This window comes from Austrofundulus limnaeus, unplaced genomic scaffold (assembly GCF_001266775.1).
Source record: "Austrofundulus limnaeus strain Quisiro unplaced genomic scaffold, Austrofundulus_limnaeus-1.0 Scaffold428, whole genome shotgun sequence".
Lineage (NCBI taxonomy): Eukaryota > Metazoa > Chordata > Actinopteri > Cyprinodontiformes > Rivulidae > Austrofundulus > Austrofundulus limnaeus.
In genome coordinates this window covers 61,952-65,451 of record NW_013952830.1, presented here as the reverse complement: position 1 = coordinate 65,451, position 3,500 = coordinate 61,952, and the positions used below count along the sequence as shown (strand labels likewise).

At 38.4% G+C, this 3,500-nt stretch overlaps 1 protein-coding gene across 1 annotated transcript in view; it reads left to right on the top strand.

Annotated features, from left to right (window-relative positions):
* Nucleotides 1–2,108: 2,108 nt before the first annotated feature.
* elk4 (ETS transcription factor ELK4) overlaps nt 2,109–3,500 on the top strand; it is a gene marked incomplete in the record, with an annotated part of 16,642 nt that continues 15,250 nt past the window's right edge. Inside the window, 1 exon segment of the mRNA XM_014024580.1 lies at nt 2,109–2,339.

Genomic DNA, 3,500 nt, shown 5'->3' with positions numbered 1-3,500 from the left:
TATTAACCGTTATTTAACAGGCAAGTCCCATTGAGATCTCAAATCTCTTTTTCAAGGGAGGCCTGTATGGGGTAAGAGAACTGTCAGAATCATTGTACGCGTAAGAGTCTAAATTTGTACATGTAAGTCTATAAACTTACATGAATTTGTTACAACTTTGCCACATTACAAGTACAAATCAAATTTACAAGTGCAATTCTTATGTGAGAATACAAGTTTTTAAGTTACAAATACAAGTTAAAAAGTTACAACTTTGCCTTAAAAAATGAAATCAGATGGTGTTAAAGTAAAAGTAAAATAACATATTTTATCATAAATCCACTATCTACTTTATTGTTATACTACATGACATGAATGGCAAACTGAAAAGCCTCCAAATGCTTTTCCCTTCAGCAAATTGTTGTGTTTATTAAGAGTTTGTCTGGTCTCAAATGAGGCAGTGGTCATGTCCCCCTAGTGGTCTGGCTTAGTTACTGTTTGCAATCGATCTTTTTGGTGTTCCATGCATAATGTCTGTTATTTTGACAGGTAAAAGAATTGTACTTGTAAATCTGATTCGTACTTGTAAATCTGATTCGTACTTGTAAATTTGATTCGTACTTGTAAATTTGATTCGTACTTGTAAATTTGATTCGTACTTGTAATGTGGCAAAGTTGTAACTTTTTAACTTGTATTTGTAACTTAAAAACTTGTGTTCTCACATAAGAATTGTACTTGTAAATTTGATTCGTACTTGTAATTTGGCAAAGTTGTAACAAATTCATGTATGTTTATAGACTTACATGTACAAATTTAGACTCTTACACGTACAATAATTCTGACAGTTTTCTTACCCGATAGAGGCCTGGGCCTGAAGGCAACCTATTGTACATATATGTTTGGGGGTGGGGGAAACCGGAGTACCTGGAGAAAACCCACGCAAGCACGAGGAAACCATGCAAACTCCACACAGAAAGACCCAAGGTCCAAACCAGTGATAAGAACCCAGGATCTTCTTGCTGTGAGGCGTCGGTGCTAACCACTGAGCCGTCATGCTGCCACATACAAAATTTAAGATATTGCATGTGATTTTGTAAACAGAGGATCGGTGCAGTGAAAATAAGCTGCATGATTAATTATTCTTATAACTCTTTTTTGTAAAGTGCAGATTCAGGTTTTGTTCTATATATTCCCCAAACTACAACACAGTAAGACAAATATAGATGTATCAGTGTATAATACATAATATATAATGAGTTTATCCAAAATGCATCTTATTTTATTCAAAATTTCAACAGTTCTAGAAATCTTACAACACAAATATTTAATATAACTTTTCCAACTCAATTCATGGTCAACAATGAAGTCAAAACTTACTTTCAAAAATTCTTCCTATTTTTACATTATTTCCAAGTGAGTATCTAAATCTGATTTAGGCTACAATTTGAATGAACTGTTGATGTTGATTATTTATGTTGAGAAATGACAGTAATTTTGGTCAAACCTGACACTAAGGTAATGTGTGATATGATGTGACTATATGTCGGGTTGACTCTCAGCCACCATCACATCAAACTGACTGAGGTCAGGCTAACAGCTGTGGTGTCTATCTTCAACCAAGTTAACTGCAAAAGTTAAGCATTTCCAGATTTACATATCAAATCATTATTTTCTGAGAGTTTCATTAAACAATGTGTTCATGACATATTTTGCTAACAGACACAGATAACAAAAAAGATACAAAATATAAAACTGCTCAGACTACAGATGAACAAAAACAGGAGAGTTTATATAAAAATATTTAAAGATTATTAATAGCAATGTTCATAAAGTGCCCTCATTTCAGCAGTAAAGGTGTCACACTGAAATGGACCCACTGAGTTAAAACATAAGCAAAATAATCAGCAGGAAAGGAAGTGATCTCAGTGTTAGTGAGACGTTTAGGTTCTCGTAGAATAGTGGGAATGTTTCAACTTCACGGTCCTGGTAGATGGAAGACTGTTGAGATTCTGCCGTAGAAAATTCATAAAATAGTTTTATGTATTACAAAAAGTACGTGTTTGTTGTTATCTATTTAGATTTTGACTCATTATTTGGATTAAAAAATCTTCGAACTGAAACTTTCTGTGACAAGCTAAAGTGTACGGAAAACATTGAACGCAGCTTTAGTTCCTGGTCAACGGATACATCGTCAGTGACTCGAGATGCTTTTAAATGTCTTATTTTTGGTTCTTTGCTTGACACCCTGACTGAAACTTGTTTCCTGAGCCGCAGCACCGAACCAAGCTTTCCAGAAATGATTGGGGGACATTTGGACCCGAACAGACGACCTGAACATTCAGCGGGCTTCACAAGCGAGGTAGTGTTAGCACACAAGCTAACTTGAAGCTAGCCAGCAGCTAACTTTCAGTTAGCAAAATAACATCGGCGCTTTGATCTGTCTGACTCCTCAGCCGTGTTCAAGTGAGCTAAAGCCTCGGCTCTGATTTCCGGCACGAACTAACTGAGAACCGAGCTCTAGCCTGCTTCGTTTAACGACAGTCTCCTGACGGAATCATCAACAAGTGGTTTTTATTTTAGTTTGGCTTCCTGACAGGAAGGAACCAGCCGCTCCAGTTCGAGTGTTTACAACACATTCCAACACCGTCTGGACTGATGTAGCCGACATTATCTGTAGCATCAACAGATAAGAGTCTCTCTGTTGCATAACCTCATAATCCTCTCCTCTGCAGCGGTTTGTCCCATTTTGCCCTGGTTCTGACAGGACGCTTTGGGACAGATTGTTAGTGGGCTGTGGTGTCTCCATCCCAGCGTGAGTCAGGGCAGATTTATTATAAGAAGCTTACACACACACACACACACACGCACGCACACACGGCGGGCAGAAGTCATTTACTGAGTGAAGCATTCAAAAGACATGACAACAAGACATTTGAGCTACAATACAGACCGTAATACTGCACTGAAGCATGTGGGAGTTTAAAATGAATTACTTCTAATTTTCACGGTCAGTTCTAAATCATTTAATTTTCTTTGCCTGCTCTACAGTAGTATAGCTATCTTTATGAGGACATTACATTGACTTCCATTAATTTCTACAGCCTAACCCTGATCCTAAACTCCATTCACACCTCGATCCTAAATCTGACCCCCCCCCCCCAACCCACCAATAGCATTTCGCCCCATGGGGACTAGGCTTAGGTCCCCAAAAGTACCAGTTGGTCCCCACAAGTAGGGGTGTATGCCAAAAATGGTCCCCACATAGTACAAAGTACCCATCCACAGAGAGCAGGGGTCTCATTTATAAAGGATTGCGTGGAAACCATACTAAAAGTGAACGTACGGCCAAAAGGTGGAAATGGCGTACGCCAAAAAATATTCAGATTTATAAAACCATGCGTACGCACGTTTCTGTGCATCTTTCTTTTATAAATCACAGCCGCACGTCAGAGTTTGCGCACGAGGTCCCACCTCAGGTTCCACCCTCTATACGCCCACATTCAACCATAAACAGTCAATG